Here is a 19,064-nt window from a genome sequence, read left to right on the forward strand (position 1 = left end):
GCCTTTTCCCATTACTCTTCCTGAGTTAAACTTTCTAATAACTTTCCTGTCTAACCTACTGTAAATTAGATTAATTTCCAGGAAAAGCTTTCCCATATCGTCATTGTCAGGAAGATATCTTTTCCCCAGAAAATATGTCACCATTACAAGAGAGAACAAACACACATACAACAGGGAAAAAAAACTGGGTTCACAGTTCAGAATCAATATCACTTCATTGCCAGCACTGTTACCTCTAAGCTGCATGGGTGCACTGCCGCGGAGTGATTGAAATGCTCCCACGCGCGTTGCTTTGTTGCCGTGCAGCTGGAGTTCTGTTTAATATAACATCCTACTAAAGTGCCGCGCAGTTTTCAGGCCATGTACAAATTTCCTGCTCAGAGCAACGGTTGGTCCGTCCAGCTGTAAAAAAATTAGCATAAAACATAGGGCAATACCAAAACAAACAACACAATAGCAACCAACATTTACAAGACAATAGTGCAAACAGCCATGAGCAATCAACAATTAGCAGAATGGCCACATGTGCAAATGTCAATAATTAAGTTTAACTAAATGTGAGCATATGAACAGATTAAATAATTATCAACAGAACAGAACAAGGAGAGCAGGAAGGACTATGTAACAGATGTTGTACAGGCACGGTTAGCTTATTACACCTGAGTGAGTTTTGTTGAGAAGCTGGATAGCAACAGGAAAGAAGCTTCGGAGATGACGTGTAGTCCTGGTGGTGATGGATTTGTAATGTCTCCCTGATGACAATTTGGTAAATAGGTGCTAGGGTGGGTGGGTCAGCAAAATTTTTTCCAGCCCTTTTCTTCACTCTAGTGATGAACAGGCCTTTTAATGTCAGTAGCTGACAGTCAATGATCTCTGCTGAGTGGATCCCTCACTGCAACCTGGACTTGGAGAGGGAGAGGGCGGCAGGAAACCAAGTGGTGAAATCGAGGTGCTCACAACACTCTCAATGATGGCTGAGTAAAACTTCATCAGGAGACACCCTGAGATGTTAAATTTCTTAAGTTGGCGTAGGAAGAACAATCTCTGCTGGGCTTTACTAGTGATGAACTTAACCTGTTTGTCCCACTTCATTAAGTTGGTAATGGTAGAACTGAAAGACGACCCATGTACTAAGCGCCCCCACAATTGCTTCAGATGTCTTATTGTGAGTATATCCCCATGATTGTTTGATTAATTGAGCTGTTACTCATGCTGGCTTATAATGAATATATAATGTCAATCTCATGATATTTGTTTACAGTCACAACAATGGTTTCAAGCACTACGTTCATTTCCTGGTTTCTTAGGTGGCTTTATGTAATCCAGAACAATGCTCCTAGGGGGAGGCCTCAAGCATAGCATAAGAATTTGCAGTGTGTGTAATTAAATTTGCTGTTGGCATCATGTTGTATAGTTATAATAAGTACAAGTGAGTTCGATTGCATACAAAAGGATATGGACTGATTGGACAGGTGCATTGCCAGTTCTGGCTTTTATCTGGACAAATGTAGAAGATAAAGTATATTAAAAATATGTCCACCAGCCAAAATTTAAGATTCAAGATTGTTTATTGTCATTCTTGACTAGATGAGTGTAAAGGAGAACAAAATGATTGTTACTCCAGATCCACCGCAGCATAAAGTTAAATGACTCGGAGTGGTGATGTCGTATTAGTCGCAATTGATGTGCAGCTGCTAGGAAGACAGCCAGATAGTATACATACATTATTAACTAGCCTTGGACAGATCACCGCTGATGTCATTGTTGGAATCCTTTTTGCAATTTTGGACTCCCTAACTTCAAAGATCACGAGACCTTCAAGATCAGTAACAGTACTCAGCTGAAAGAACAATGAAGAGAAGACATTGAGCAAGCTCAGTTGGTCATGAGAAATCTGAGAACTTCACCTGGTTTATAATGATTTCAGCTAGTTAGTGCTTCCTCTTAGAGGATATTCCCATGCTGTGTTGCACCTCTTCAGATGACATTCTGCTCAACTGACCAGACTGGCTATATCTCAAAGTTTTCCTTCTCCCTTGTAATCATATAGCTAATTCTTAAGTCACCTAAAAACTTCTCTATCATGCTCCTAACATTTTGACCGACAGGTAAATCATTCATATCTATCATAAAAAGCAAGGATGCACACATGCTTTGTGGAACCCCATTGGTAACAAGACTTTCAGTCACAACATCACCTATCAACCATATCTGTTTGTTTTTTTTTAATATCTGTCTTGTGGCAGACACAAGATGCTGGAGAGCCTCAACAGGACAGGTAGTATCTACGGAAAAGAGTAAACAGTTGAATTTTCAGGCTGAGACCCTCCATCTGTTTTGTGCCTGTTATCGAGCCAATTTTAGATTTCATTTAACAATCTCAGTTTTTAGTTTGTTGACCGGCCCCCTGTGCTTTAAAGTTTAAATATAATTCTTAATATTCATCTTAATGATTGAAATACCAAATGTTGCTTAAATTTATGAGGGATATTTATAAGAAAGTTAGCTCATCGACAGATATTTACCTACCTTTAGTCTGTCGACAATTTGAATTAAGCCAATTTTTATCAAAATTATGCTCCTAATAAACTTTTAAGAAATTTATTGCAGTAGTTGTGCTTGTTCAGAAGATTATAATTCATATTTAGCTGCATGCAATTGTTTTGCAAGACATACTTAATAGTAATTGGTAACCTTCTAAATTAACATTATAGTGTAACCAACTGAAATCGAGAGCTTAATGTGAAATACCTTCTTCTTTTGAAACTCTCTCATGGTTTATTCTTTAGTTCAGGATGTCAATTAATCTAAATATAATTGTTCAAAAGAATTTTGCATAAGAAGGTTTCATGACCAACAGGCATTTCAGCTCCTGTTGCCTGTAAGGAAGCTTCGGTAAGTGCTTGGTAAATAGTTAATCTGCTGTCTCCTATCTTTATATGTTACTGCTTTTGGCAGCATCTTGTGCATCTCACACCATTATAAACTGAACCTTTGCCACCAATTCAGTAGCCTCTGGCTGTTTTCAGAAATCCTTTCTTTGATATCTGCAAGCTGTTTAGTGATCAAAGAAACTAAACCCTTCAGCACATCCATGCCTCCGATCATGACTGTCTTGCTACAGAACATTTAAGAAATTCTGTGCGGCTTTGTGGATGAGGCTACATCAGTGATATTATTTTGTAAGATGCACTTAATATGATTCGATTTGTGCACAGCCTTCCTGAGAAATAGTAAAATACTAATACTGTACTTGGCACCCTTGGGATTTTCCAGACCATGTGCTCCTATTAAAAGACTTACTGCTACTAAAAGTCAAACACACTAGTGGCCAAAAGGCCAACTGTTTATTCCTCTCCATTGATGCTACCTGACCTGCTGAGTTCCTCCAGCATTTTGTGTGTGTTGCTCTTGATTTCCAGCATCTACAGAATCTCTTGTGTATTTAAAGGGAATGGAAATATACAAGTACTCTGACCCTGCCTCTGAGTATGAATGCAAACATATACCCCAGCCCTAACCATACTCTGACCCCTGGTTCTGACTGCATAGTCCACTTGCACTCTGGGCTCTTGGCTCACACTCTGGAGCTGGAACTGAGCTGGGTACCAAAACCAGCATGACTTCTAAGCAACTGGAAGCCAAGTGATCAGTTTTACTATAATGCTACATTTATGGGATGTGGAGGATACCACTGTGTTTTTCTGTTAATATTTCTCCAGATTGTATTCGAGATAACTAATAGCAAATTATGTCAATGGTTGCGTTATTTAACAGGATCTGCAGATAACCTTTGGTCAACAACATTTTAAGTGAGCTGAAATTTTTGCAAGGTTGAAGCAGATAATGGAGCATTCAAACTCTGAAATGCTAAAAGCATAAACCACAAATTGACTGATGCTGGGGTCTGAGGTTGAGTAAAGCTGGTCTGGTAAAAGGAACTACCTTTGGGATCTGAACAGGTTTAGGTGAGACAACTCAGAATAATCTAGCAAAGGTCATCTTGATTTGCCCTGAGAGTGCAGCAGGGAATTTTGTAGAATAAAGCCAGAGTCACATTGGGGAATTTCCTGCAAATTTCCCAGTTTGAATTTCTTCCCTCCTCCATTCTAAAATTTGCTTATTTTATTATAAGCTATCAAGAAGAACGACACCCTCCGACAAGCACATGTAAAGGTCATCCTTTGGTAGTTTGTTATTTGTCAGGTGGTCAATAGTAATAGGGCCAAGTTTATTCAGTAGTTTGTACATTTGCATTCGGAAACATAATCTAAAGTCAGAGAAAATTACATACGTAATTCCTGTGGTACAAAATGATTCTTACTTAATCCTTCATTACAGGCAAACAAAGGCAGAATGCTTTCTGCATAATATTTTCTCAACTGCTATTGAACTGTTAAAATGATCAGCAAACCCTTGCTTGCCTTGTATGTTTATTACATTTCTATCAGTTCACTTGTTGCCAGTTATTTTAAACATGAAGTGTTAACTATATTATAGACAATAGGTGCAGAAGTAGACCATTCGGCCCTTCGAGTCTGCACCACCATTCTGAGATCATGGCTGATCATCTACTATCAGTACCCGGTTCCTGCCTTGTCCCCATAACCCTTGATTCCCCTATCCATAAGATACCTATCTAGTTCCTTCTTGAAAGCATCCAGAGAATTGGCCTCCACTGCCTTCTGAGGCAGCGCGTTCCACACCTCCACAACTCTCTGGGAGAAGAAGTTCCTCCTCAACTCTGTCCTAAATGACCTACCCCTTATTCTTAAACCATGCCCCCTGGTACTGGACTCTCCCAGCATCTGGAACATATTTCCTGCCTCTATCTTGTCCAATTCTTTAATAATCTTATTTGTCTCAATCAGATCCCAACTCAATCTCCTTAATTCCAGCGTGTACAAGCCCAGTCTCTCTAACCTCTCTGCGTAAGACAGTCCGGACATCCCAGGAATTAACCTAGTGAATCTACGCTGCACCTCCTCCACAGCCAGGATGTGCTTCCTTAACCCTGGAGAACAAAACTGCACACAACACTCCAGCTGTGGTCTCACCAGGACCCTGTACGAATGCAAAAGGATTTCCTTGCTCTTGTACTCAATTCCCTTTGTAATAAAGGCCAACATTCCATTAGGCTTCTTCACTGCCTGCTGCACTTGCTCATTCACCTTCAGAGACTGACGAACAAGTACTCCTAGATCTCTTTGTATTTCTCCCTTACCTAACTCCACACCGTTCAGATAATAATCTGCCTTCCTGTTCTTGCTCCCAAAGTGAATAACCTCACACTTATTCACATTAAATGCCATCTGCCAAGTTTCTGCCCACTCACCCAGCCTATCCAAGTCACCTTGAATTCTCCCAACATCCTCATCACATGTCACACTGCCACCCAGCTTAGTATCATCAGCAAACTTGCTGATGTTATTCACAATGCCTTCCTCTAAATCATTGACGTAAATCGTAAACAGCTGTGGTCCCAATACTGAGCCCTGTGGGCACCCCACTAGTCACCACCTGCCATTCCAAGAAACACCCATTCACTGCTACCCTTTGCTTTCTATCTGCCAACCAGTTTTCTATCCATGTCAATATCCTCCCCACAATGCCATGAGCTATGATTTTACCCACCAATCTCCTATGTGGTACCTTATCAAATGCCTTCTGAAAGTCAAGGTACACCACATCCACTGGATCTCCCGCATCTATCTTCCTGGTTACATCCTCGAAAAACTCCAATAGATTAGTCAAGCATGATTTGCCCTTGGTAAATCCATGCTGGCTCCGCCCAATCCTATCACTGCTATCAAGATATGCCGCTATTTCATCTTTAATAATGGACTCTAGCATCTTCCCCACTACTGATGTTAGGCTAACAGGGCAATAGTTCTCTGTTTTCTCCCTCCCTCCTTTCCTAAAAAGTGGGATAACATTAGCCATTCGCCAATCCTCAGGAACTGATCCTGAATCTAAGGAACATTGGAAAATGATCACCAATGCATCCGCAATTTCCAGAGCCACCTCCTTTAGTACCCTAGGATGCAGATCATCTGGACCTGGGGATTTGTTAGTCTTCAGTCCCATCAGTCTACTCATCACCATTTCCTTCCTAATGTCAATCTGTTTCAGTTCCTCTGTTACCCTATGTCCTTGGCCCATCCATACATCTGGGAGATTGCTTGTGTCTTCCCTAGTGAAGACAGATCCAAAGTACTTATTTTCTTTCTTTTTAATTCATAAATAATTCAAAACATTATTGGATATCAAGTGATGAGGTAAGTCACTGTATTTTATTGCAAAGCAATAAAATTCTCAAAAATTGCTCTGTGATGTTTTCACAGAAGTGTAATGAAGCTGTTTTTTTAAAGTGGTGGAAAGAAAAAAAATGTTAAATGATTTCTATCAACAAGTGAGAGTGAACCACAATGACCTCTGCAAAATATAATCTTGCCCTTTTAGGGTTACTAATCTTGCCAGTGCCATTATGGCCCAAGCAGATGCAATGTGACTCTTTGGAGAAAGGAAGAAAACTTAATGCCCCAGACCTTCTGACAAATGTTAGTAATTCTGTGTAGAACTGTGCAATTTCTTCATGCATATGTCAGATATGTCTGGTCTCTCTTACAAGCTGGTGCACACACAAAATATCAAGGAGTTTGTCAGGTGTTTTGTCAGTTACACTCTGCTATTGGACCCCTTATGAAATCCACAGAAATGTGTTAACTTGCTTCATCTGGAGAACTGGGGCTTGCTTTTAACTTTGGAAATGCTTTTGTTGAGGAATTTCAGCTAAAGGTGAGTGTGATCTTAGTGGACAGGTAAATGGGTATCTCACCACAGCCTGGGCTGGTATAGCTAATGTGGTGCCTGCAGATCACCATTTTAAAGTAGACACCTTACTAAAGAGCATGTTGCAAGTGGATTCTCAAAGCCTTGAAAATTGACCCTTGAGTTCAGGTTACTTAAATTGATTTTTTGATTGGTTGTTATTACTGGATTAATAGTTTCACTGTGATTCCACCTGTCTATGGAAGGACCTCAATCAATTTCAGTTAAATCCTGCAAACATTAAAGATGCTGAGATATTTACATTTTTTCTTAGTAAGTAACCAAGTCCAGTACAGGTTAAAGTGCACGCCAATGTATTAGACAAGTCTCAGTAATAATATCCTAGCCAGGAAATAGAAAATGCTTTGAGAGGCTGGTCAAGGACTACATCTGCAGCATGCTACCACCCACACTGGACCCCCAACAATTCGCCTACCGACACAACCGATCGACAGACGACGTAATAGCCACAGCTCTACACACCGTCCTTACACATCTGGGGAAGAGAGATGCTTATGTGAGAATGCTGTTCTTGGACTGCAGTTCAGCATTCAACACCATAATTCCCTCCAGGCTCGACAAGAAGCTCAGAGACCTCGGCCTTCACCCTGCCTTGTGCAGCTGGATCCTGGACTTCCTGTCAGGTCATGAGCAGGTGGTAAGAGTGGGCTCCCTCACCTCTGTCCCTCTGACCTTCAACATAGGAGCCCCCCGGGGCTGTGTTCTAAGCCCCCTCCTTTACTCTCTGTATACCCATGACTGTATCGCCACCTACAGCTCCAATCTGCTAAATAAATTTGCTGACGACACTACATTGATTGGCCTTATCTCAAATAATAACGAGGGAGCCTACAGAGAGGAAGTCATCACCCTGACACAGTGGTGTCAAGAAAACAACCTCTCCCTCAACGTCACAAAAACAAAGGAGCTGGTTGTGGACTACAGGAGGAATGGAGACAGGCTTGCCCCTATTGACATCAATGGATCTGGAGTTGGGAGGGTGAACAGCTTTAAGTCCTCGGCATCCAAATCACCGAGGAGCTCACGTGGTCCGTACTTACCGGCGGTGTGGTGAAAAAGGCATCTCTTTCACCTCAGATGGTTGAAAAAGTTTGGTATGACCCCCCCAAATTCTAAGAACTTACTAGAGGGGCACAATTGAGTGCCATGGTCTGGTCCGTGAAGTCCGCGTTCCAGTTCACGGTCCAGTCTGTGGACTCTGGACTCCAGGCCTTCCGGCTGTCCCTTGTTTCAGCTAGGCTTAATCATAAGCACCTGATGCTCATCTTGGGGCTTCGAATATAAGTGGCCCTGGGTTCAAGTATGGTTGCTGGTTTGTCTTGTCAGTATCCTGTCCTTGCCTCCGTGGGATAAGTCTTTGCTGTTACCCTGCGGTTGGATCTGTCCCTTCCTGGCCTTGCCTCTGTTGGGTAAGCCAGGCTGTCTTTGCCATTACCCTGAGGCTGGACTGTTCCCTTCCCTTCCCTGTCCTTCTGGAGCCTTGCCTGCAACCTGTGTCTGTGTCTGGAGCCTTGCCTGCAACCTGTGTCTGGAGTGAGACCAGAGTCTTGCTGTGTCTAGATAAGGAACTGTCTGTTGTTAAGTTGGAACTGTCTCTGTGTCCACGCCTTTGCTAGATAGGTCTGGCCATTTGCTGCTAGCTAGTGTTGAGAACCATCTCGTTGTGTTCAGCATTCTGTGTATGAGTCCCAGCCCTACGTCCTGTTCCCAAGGAGGGGTCCTGGCTCAGTGTTCCATGTTCCTGTCTCTCAAGTCCAAGGCTCTGTGTTCCTGTGCTCTAGACCAAGGTTCTGTGTTCCTGTCCTCCCCAAGACCAAGTCAAGGCTTCCAGCATTGTGTTCTGAGGTTCCTGTTTCCCAAGACCACCTCATGTCTTCACCTAGTTCCAGAGTCCAAGCCTGAGTCAAGACCCAGGTTCTGGGTTTTGTCCAGTCTCTGGCTCGGAGTCTGAACCCAAGCCTCTTCACGTCCTCGCCGCGAGGAGCCCAGGCCCTGCCTCGTCCTGTACCCGAGCCGTGAGGAGCCCAGGCCCCGCCTCGTCCTGTACCCGAGCCGCGAGGAGCCCAAGCCATGTCCAGTCCTGGAGCCGCATCATGTCCTCGCCTAGTTTTGGGGTCCGAGCCCGAGTCAAGACCCATGTTCTGGGTCCTTGTCCAGTCTCTGGCTCGGAGTCCAAGCCCAGGCTCCTAGTTCCCAGTCCCTAGTCCTGGTCCCGCTTGCCTAGCATATCCTAGCCCAAGTCTGTGTTCTTGTCCCAGCTCCTAGTCTGCATCCAGTCATGTCCCTAACTCTAGTCTCTAGTCGTCCTGTTCCTAGTACTTCAGTGTGTGTGTGTGTCTTGCATTTGGGTCTGCCCCCATTGTGCCTCCTTATGACATTGAGAGCATCCTGACTGGCTGCATCACTGCCTGGTATGGGAACTGTACTTCCTTCAATTGCAAGACTCTGCAGAGAGTGGTGTGGACAGCCCAGCGCATTTGTAGATATGAATTTCCCACTATTCAGGACATTTACAAAGATAGGTGTGTAAAAAGGCCCTGAAGGATCATTGGAGACCCAAGACACCCCAACCACAAACTGTTCCAGCTGCTACCATCTGGGAAACGGTACTGCAGCATAAAAGCCAGGACCAACAGGCTCCAGGACAGCTTCTTCCACCAGACCATCAGACTGATTAATTCATACTGACACAACTGTATTTCTATGTTGTATTGACTAGCCTGTGGAAACATAATATTTATTATAAATTACTATAATTGCACATTGCACATTTTGACACAGATGTAACGTAAAGATTTTTACTCCTCATGTATATGAAGGATGTAAGTGATAAAGATAATTCAATTCAATATTTGCACGGGCGCCTCTCTGTGCACTCACTCTCCCATCCTCCACACCAGATAACACACTTTCTTGGATTCACATTCAAATATCCCAAACAATTTCTTCAGTTCTTTGGGAACATTCTTTCCTCTCCAGTGATGCCACAAATCAAGCAGTGGACCGCAGTTATCTGTTCAAGTGGAAAAAACATGTATGGAAAAAACATGTATCTCATTGTGTCGTCATGATTCTTATCTACGTATGGTGATCAATGATATAGAAAATGTTGTTCTTACAGATTCACATAAACTCATCTTTAGCAGAAATGCAGAATAGCGTGAATAAAATCCTGCCGTGTCACCACAGCAGGCAAGTTGTATCTAAGTAACTTACAAATAAGTGGAAAAAGATGAGAATGTTTTTAAGCATATGATAAATTGGAGCATTGATGATTGATTTGTAAAACTCTTTTTAAAGGTCTGAATTTTAGACTGCAAATGTCCCTATGTGAATTCAGGCAATGTCATATCTGTTTGTTGCATTGGTTTGAACAAGGGTATAAGATACTGGCTGTGTTACTTGTCTATGCACTATGATTCTACTCTTGCAGGTTCCTGCATGGATTTTGGGTGAGTACAATTTTTGACTCATTTTACACTGGAGATGACGTTTCCACATGAAACTGCTCGTCTGAGGAAATTAATGCTTTCCAGTAACAGAATGGGGAAGAAAAATTTGTAGATGAAAAGGAAAAAAATACAGCAACTGTTTGTTACAATTTCATGTGCTGATGCTTATTTCTTATATTTGTGCTAATTAGATAAATATTTGAAAGTAAAACATCTGCAAGCCTGCAGTGAATGAGCAGGGGGAGGGGACTGGTTACATTGCTCTGCTAAAAACTAACTCAGACTCAATGGCTGAATGGCTTTCATTCTGTACTGTAATAACTTCGTTTCTCTGTACTTTGCCCTGATTTACTGAGGAGTCCATCCTCAATTCTCAACCTAACTATTCATAAATTGTACTATGAAATGCACGATTTTGCGTAAATACATGATTTTCCTTATTGACCAAGGGCATGCCTTCCACTCTTTTGATTAAAGTTAAAGAAAATGGAGAACCAAAATCAAGGAAAATTGGTAAAAACAAATCAAATGTTTGCTGTTTACTCGATTCAAATTTAAAGATTACCTCAAAAATTTAATTTGATTATGAGTGCGAGGGCAGTCTGTAATTTGCCTGGACTTCCTTTATCTTCTGTGTACACGTGTACAGCACCAAGATCTATGTTTTGACCCTTTACAGGATATGCAAATCTAGTGCAATCTGCTTTCAAATCTCCATCTGCAAAATAAACACAGTGGAAGCCAGTTATACACATTTTCCACACAAAGGGAGCAATCACAATTAATAGGTGGTGTGGATGTGGCTTCATATTGGTTTTGACCAAGCCTCTTTTCAGTTCCTACCCAGCTCAGCTGCAGCAAACCCAAGGGCATAACTGCAAATGCTATATAATTAGTACATGAGAAATGTGGCTTTTGCAGCATATGTGAGCAGCTGCCGTTTTAAACATTTCTTGACCGGCCCAGTTCTGAGAGAGAAAATGAGGAAGGATTTGCTACCACACCATATGACTTTCCCAGCTGAACAGGCCTTGTTTCAAATGATTCCAGAAGATATTCAAAATGTTCTTAGACGGAACGACCTAATCTCACTTTATCCTTTGCATGTGGGGAGCTTTTGTCCTTTTACAATGAACTAATTTCAGGGACTAGTTGCAAGATCAGCTTCTGGAAGGCCAGTAGACAGGCCAAACTAAGGTCAAAAGCATTCTACTGAGCTGCTCATAAGTTACTCAAAACGCAATGCAACCAGACAAAGATTTCTCAGTCTGTGCAATGCTTCAGGTAGGAAAAAAACTCTGCAAATGATGGAAATCTGAAATAATAACAGAAAATGTGGAAGTACAAACTAGGCCTGTCAGAGTAAGAGCAAGCTAATAAGATAAGATTACATCTGTTATGTATTCTATGCAATACATTAACCGTTTACCTAGTTGGAATGTGCAAGGCATTTCAATCTAAACAATAAGTAATAATTTTGATAATGTTAACTAGTGCAGAGAAACCACTGTAGGCCTTGTACTATAGGTTAAAATCAATTTTAGTTATTGCGGGATTAAATTTTCATGGAGTTCCAATGAATTTAAAATCAAAGATCTGTGAAAACTGTGGGGTAATGACATAAATTTCACATAACATATGTAGCTTTGCTTTCCTGTCATTAGAGTCTTGATGCAACATTCTGTGTTTCAGAATGTATTCAGCTGACCTTCCCTTCAACTAAATATTTTCAAATCAATGAATACTAGAACAAACAGATATTTCTGTCAACTCTGTTGCTACAACAATAAATCTTTAAGCGGAATACAGTATTCTAAAATTTGACACCAAGTCATAAATGGACACTTTGGGATAGGGTACAAAATGCTCAGTTGAAGCACTAAATGGGGAGAGTATTAAAGGAAGTTTGAGGGCTAAGGTGTGGAGAGATAAAAGATTTCTAAAGTTTAGGGTATAGACAATTAAAGGCATAGCACCTATAATGGAGCAAAGAGGATTAAAAGGACTGATTTGGGAAGTGCAGAGATTTCAGTGGGTTGTGGGGGTGGAGAAGGTTGCAGGCAAGGAATGAAGATATAAGATCAAGGCATTGATGATTCGGAGATATTGTAAGAGTGATTGTGATTTTGGTGCTGGGAACTAAGATAGGAGATGCACATTTTAAATGAAAATGTTTTCAGAGAGTGGGATGTCAGCCAGGACGGCATAGTAACAAAGGCTTGAATGAGTATTGGTAAAGGTCAGACTGTAGCAAAAATTGACCATCTAGCAAATTTTGGTAAAGGAGAAAACACAAGGTTGACTTAGATTCAGATAAAATGCCAAGACTGAGTATTGCATAGAGTTTATGGTCAGGGAGCAGAGGTTGTGGAGAGATCTGCAAACAACAAACTTCTCGGTCATTGATCTTAGAATACTGTACTTGATAGCGGACAGGATGACAAAGTGGAAGCTGAGAAATAAAGCTGAATGTCATCAATGTCCATGTGGAACTTGATGTGTGTTTTCTGATTATGTTAATGTGTTGTAGTACACAAAGGAGAGAAACGACCAAGATTAAATCTTGAATAGGTACTGTTCCTCATCCTCTGAGATGGTTTGCGGGGTTTTTTTTCAGAAATTCTATTATTTGCAACAAACTACAATCAGTAGTTATGTGAAACAAACCCCATTCAGCAGAGGCACTCTCATAGCCCCCAACCTTTGTTTCACTAATGACTGGGTTTCATTCTCCATGATCTCAAAAGTAGTGTCTGTTCTTGGCTTAAATAAAAGATGAGGAGACGCAATGAGTCGTTACTCAAAAGATCTTGATATTAGATGGTGTTTTGTTGGTCTTGATTCTCCAGACTACAAAGGCTTAATATGTGTTCAGAATGAAAAGTGCAAATGCTGAAAATAGTCATTTATGGATAAAATCACACACCAGTTTTATAAGTGTGTGAAAGGGAGGTTGATGGTCAGGTGGAAATAGTTCTGAATTAAATTTCAGTTTAAAACTCATACTGCGCCAAATGCAATAAGTGTATTTTCAAAAAAAATTTATACTTAATTAATAACACATTAAGAAACTCAAATATTTATGAAGCAGTTATGATTGTTTACAGTTTACTGAAATAATTCTAATTGTTTCTGCTGTGAGTGACATAACAACTTCTCAATAAGATGGTTAATTATTGATCACAATGCCTCTATATAATTAATCCATTATTTAAACAGTACTGTTGATTATAAATTCATTACATTTTCTGCAAGAATTGGCAGTTTTACAGATTTATTATGTTTGCTTCACTGTAATGAGAAATTAATTATATAAATCCAGAATCTGATCCTGACTTGGATTCAGAGGGAGGGAGTGTCAGTAACCCTGAAGTTACAGGTGGCATTGGTTGTGGGTGGCATAGGGTTCAATACCAAACCAAATTCAGGTGTGCTCTGGGGAAGCTTTAAGCCTTCTGGCCATTGTGTTAAACTGATGTTGAACTTCTCTAATGACAGAGCAGTCAGTGGGCTTTGAATGTAATAAAACCTTGTAAGCTGTTTTCTTGAGTTTTTAACAACAGAAGGAAGTGACATGTGGGAGGTGGCCAAAGGCATGTTCCAGAAAACATAGGGCTTCCAGAAGACTTTTCAGTGGACAGGTTAATTAAAATGTTTTCTATTAATAGTGAAATTCGGAGAATGTCATTGAATAGAGGCCATAAGCAGAAGAAGGCACCTTGCATTCTGGAAGGCAACAGGCTGCAGAGTCTGAGAGTCTGAGCTCTTTTGGAGTATGTAAATGTGGCTGAGAATGTTGTATTGAGCAGGGAATAGGCAATAAAATCAACAAAGACAGTTGCGATATGATAAAAATTAGTTTCAATCAGCTATTTCATTCAATAAAATGGTTAATGTACTAACTCAGTGCTTGTTCAAAACACTAATTAAAACATTTTAATCAGATAGGTCCTGGCTTGCTGAGCACCTCAATATACATTACAAATTGAGAATGTACACTTCTTTAGTTGATAACAACATTTAGAAATGTCTTACAGCCAATCTCATTTCTGACTTGAGACTTCTTTTGATAACCTAATGTTAACAGAACCCTTTTAAAAGGATCTTATAATAGAGGGAAATTTTAAGTTTCCTGAATTTCTTTTCAGGACTGGTAAGAATCGATCACCATTCTATCTTGTCCTCCCCTATTCTCTTCACTTGAGAATTTTGATGGTTCATTGAACATCTCTTACTTTTTTAGGCAGAACAAGTAGTTTTCTCTTATTGTTGATTGTCGTATTGTGATATCATTTCCTGCAAATAATTCTGGATAATTGTTCTTGCAGTCTCAGTTCCTGCTTCCAATGCTGCCTCCTCCCATTGGAGTGATTTTAAAATATTTTTAGAGAAAGATGGTACATTTTAAATTTATAAACATTATCTGAGTCCTTGTTTCTTTTCCATTTAAATAAAAAAAATTCTGATGATGATCCATCACAGAAATAGTGGATTTATTTGTAGAATGACATGGAAAAGCACAAAACATTAAAGCAGATGGAAAGGAAAGGTGAGAGCTTGCTGTCATATACAGCAGGGTGCAATGAAATTCCTTGCTTGCATGAAGCTCACAGAGTAAACATGGTAATAATAATTTGAGCAACAGGTGCAATGATGGACACAAGAAAGTAGACGAGTCCAAAGACTGCGCTACATTGATGCCTGCATTGTTGCTCCTTCGTGCATCCACGCTCATCAATTTCATCGACTTTGACTCCAACTTCCCTTCTCCCCAACCTCTTATTCAGATTTCTTCCCCCTTCGTTTCCAGTCCTGATGGTGTGTCTTGGCCCGAAACGTCAACTGTTTATTCATTTCCATAGATACTGCCTGCCCTGTTGAGTTCCTCCTGCATTTTGTGTGTGTTGCTCTGGATTTCTAGCATCTACAGAATTTCTTGTGTTTAGGGTTCAAACACTGCTGTGCAACCTGAAGTAGTGCAAAAAGAAAAGCTAAAGTGACATTAAAGTAATAACCAAGGAAGGTAGAACTAAGAATCTAGGAATGTGTCAGCACCACTGAGAAGGAAGTGTGAAAGAGGTGATTGGTTCACAGGTCTGACAACAATGGGGAAGAAGCTGTTCTTAAATGTGGCTATAATGTGTGATAGTGTTGGGTTTGCTGGCTGCAAAGTTCTAAACTCAAACAAAGACTTTAAGCCCTATCAGATATAAATAGTCAGGAGTGCTCCCACTGAAGGGACTTAATACTGTAATTACCCAATCTTCAAAGACTAGTTCACTTCCATGTGTATTGTCCTTGGCGAGATTAGCTGCCAATACCCATGATTCAAGCAGGTGGGTGGCAGGTATCCTTGACAATACTACTAAAGTTCTAGGAGCAGCACACCATGAAGATGGATTGAATGGAGCCTATGATACACTGGGCTGTGCAAACCACTCTCTGCAGGTTTTGAACATTGATCATCGACTTCTCTAACTTCTGCTAATGCCCCACCTCCCCCTCGTACCCCACCCGTTATTTATTTATATACACACATTCTTTCTCTCTCTCTCTCTCTCTCTCTCACCCTTTTCTCCCCCTGTCCCTCTGACTATACGCCTTGCCCATCCTCTGGGTTTCCCCCCCTCCCCCTTTTCCTTCTCCCTGGGCCTCCTGTCCCATGATCCTCTCATATCCCCTTTGTCAATCACCTGTCCAGCTCTTGGCTCCATCCCTCCTCCTCCTGTCTTCTCCTATCATTTTGGATCTCCCCCTCCCCCTCCAACTTTCAAATCTCTTACTAACTCTTCCTTCAGTTAGTCCTGACGAAGGGTCTCGGCCCGAAACATCGACTGTACCTCTTCCTAGAGATTCTGCCTGGCCTGCTGCGTTCACCAGCAACTTTGATGTGTGTTGCTTGAATTTCCAGCATCTGCAGATTTCCTCGTGTTTACCTCTGTAGGTTTTGTTAGTCCAGAACCAATGTTACATAATAAAAATACATATTTCACTATCATTTTACTATCTTCAACATATGTAACTTTAAAAAATGTACTGACACCTTGTGATGAGAGGCCTAGGCGAGGATGGTAAGAACCTAAGTGCTAGAGTATCTGAGACTAGAATCGAGACATGATTTCGAGACTGAGACAAGAACAAGGTCCTTAACTAGATAATAGACGAGAACCTGACAAGACTAGATGGGAACCCAAAAGAAACAGAAATCCTAAGTGCAGTCGCAGACTGAACCAAAGTTGAGCTGATAATTAATATCGAACCAGAGTTCAGGTGCTCTTTAAATATTCAAATCTTGGTGCCAATTAGCAGAGCGAGCCAGAATCTTTAAAGGGATTATGCCAGTTTGTCATAATTCAGCGAATCAGAGCATCTAAAGCACTGGTGAGGCCTCACTCAGAGTGTTGTGAGCAGGTTTGGGGCCCTTATCTTAGAAAGGATGTGCTGGAATTGGAGAGGGTTCAAGAGAGGTTCACAAAGATGATTCCAGGATTGAATGGCTTGTCATATGAAGAGCATTTTATGGCTCTGGGCCTGTACTCACTAGAATTCAGAAGAATGAGGGGTGACCTCATTGAAACCTATCGAATGGTGAAAGAGTGGACATAGAGAGGATATTTTCTATGGTAGGATAGTCCAAGACCAGAGGACACAGCCTCAGAGTACAGGGGCATCCTTTTAGAATGGAGGTGAGGAGGAATTTCTTTAGCCAGAGAGTGGTGAATCTGTGGAATTCTTTACCACAGGCAGCTGTGGACGGGAAGTCTTTATGTATATTTAAGGCAGAGGTTGATAGATTTTTGGCTGGTCAGGGTATGAAGGGATACGGGGAGAAGGCAGGAGACTGGGGTTGAGTCGAAAATTGGATCAGCCATGATGAAATGGTGGAACAGACTCGATGGGCCAAATGGCCTACTTCTGCTCCTATGTCTTATGGTCTAAAGCCTGGAGGCTGGCACGATCGGGTGCGTTCTGTAACACATCTGATATAACTCTCAATTTCTAGAAACAAACCATTTGGCCCAAGCATATGATGTTGGCATTTACCTTCCTCCCTAGCCTTCACCTGTCTTTCCTCTTCAAGACCTATCAGCATGATTTTTCTATTTTCCCTTGGCTGTCTATCCAGCCTCCTCCTTAATGTATTTCTACAATCACAGACAACTCATCATAATGACATCTTAGATTTGAATCAGGCTGACACCTCAACAATCCAAAGAAATATTTGCATTAAAATGACTGAAGGATGCAAAAGTGGAGCTTAATCAATCTGTTCTGCTCAGTTGGGGAGCATGTAAATTTTCCTTTGTGCCATAGAGTCATAAAATGATAACAGCACAAAAACAGGCCCTTTGTTCATCGAGTCCGCACCAATCAGCAACCACCCATATTACATTAATCCTACAATAATCCTTTTTTAAAAAAATTTTCCCCGCATTCGCTTCTTTCCTCCCTTCCCTCAGGATTCTACTACTCTACTACATAAGGGGCAATTTATAGTGACAAACTAACCTATCAACTTGCATTTCTTTGGGGAGTGGGAGGAAACCTGCACAGTCGCAGAGAGAACATGCAAACTCCACACCGGCAGCATCTGAGATCGAGAGAACTCGGGTCTCTGGCGCTGTGAGGCAGCAGCACTAATAGCTGTGCCACCATGCAACTCGTGCTTGCATTTCTTTAAGACTCATCCAGTGCCGCAAGCTCTCCACTAACTCGAATGAAGTTTCAGGTAGTCGGGCTCAAGGACCGCTTTTATTCCACTGTTATCTGACTCCTGAACGATAAGATGGATTCTTGACCTCACAACCTTCCTCATTATTATCTTGCACTTCAGTGTTTATCTGCACTGCACCTTCTCTGTAGGTTTTACACTTGTTCTACCTGAATGCACTGTGTAATGATTTGATCTGTATGAACTGTGTGCAAGACAAGCTTTTCACTATATCTTGGTATATGTGAAAATAATAAAATAATAACAATATAGTACCCATACCAGTGTTTTTAGTTCTTGCTTGTTGTGAATTATGCAGTCTCCCACTGCATCTGTAACAGGAGTTATGGTCTGATGTACGTATTTCACACTAACAACAACTTCCTTTTAGTGAGTTGACAGTGTCGTCAACAGCTGTAAATGAGCTTCCTCAGCATCATGTACTGAAGCAATATTTTATAAAAGAACTAACTCAGTAAAGTAAAGCACTGTGAGGTACCTGGTGAAGGGACTCAGACCAAAACGCCAACTGTTTATTCATTTCCATAGACGCTGCCTGACCTGCTGAGTTCTTCCAGCATTTGTGTGTGTTGCTCTGAATTTCCAGTATCAGCAGAATCTCCTGTGTTTATTATCTCCAGCACATCTCTCACTAGATTTTCTTGCCAGTGAATTGTTTGAAAAAAGCTGGAACTTCACTCAGAGCACAAGTAAATATTTACAATCTAATAGCAAGTAACAGAGTAAAAATATACAACCATGACTGGCCTCCTTCCCATTAAGTAGACAAGATACAGAAAGAAGCAAATTATTTCAATGTACACATTTTATTGATCTTGCAAATAAACATGCCATTAATTCAAATTTTAAAGGCATGCTGGATTGGCACCAAATCTAGATATACTGTAAGTCAGACTCTCTTTTAATGATATAACCCTTCACGTGCCACACATCCCTCTGAGGAAAATCTGACCTGATTAGGACAAAAAAAAATATTTCATTATCAACATTAAGATTAATGTTGCATTGGTGTAAATGTGTGGTGAGCA

This window comes from Mobula birostris, chromosome X (genome assembly GCF_030028105.1).
Source record: "Mobula birostris isolate sMobBir1 chromosome X, sMobBir1.hap1, whole genome shotgun sequence".
NCBI classification, from domain to species: domain Eukaryota; kingdom Metazoa; phylum Chordata; class Chondrichthyes; order Myliobatiformes; family Myliobatidae; genus Mobula; species Mobula birostris.